Raw genomic sequence first — 409 nt, forward strand, 5'->3', positions numbered from 1 at the left:
GTGTTATCGCCAATCGGAAACACAGCTAGAGCGTCAGTAATCCTTCAACACCAGCAAAACAAAAGGAAAGATGTACAACTATGCAACGAAGCACTGCAACTCAATACAACAGCGAACACCAGCAACACAATATCCGCAGTTATGAAGTGTGTTGCGTGGCACTCTCCACCATAACAAGCGCATCAGCAACACCCACACACCTGCTAAACAAAATCGAAACGCAATACAAAACAGCACAACACTTTTACTAGCAACACAACATTCCCAGTGATGAAATCAGATGTGTAACAATCTCTCTCTCTCTCTCTCTCTCTCTCTCTCTCTCTCTCTCTCTCTCTCTCTCTCTCTCTCTCTCTCTCTCTCTCTCTCTCTCTCTAATACTCCGCCATATTGAAAAGTAACAAGTGGT

Source organism: Scylla paramamosain, chromosome 11 (genome assembly GCF_035594125.1).
Source record: "Scylla paramamosain isolate STU-SP2022 chromosome 11, ASM3559412v1, whole genome shotgun sequence".
Classification (NCBI taxonomy): Eukaryota; Metazoa; Arthropoda; class Malacostraca; order Decapoda; family Portunidae; genus Scylla; species Scylla paramamosain.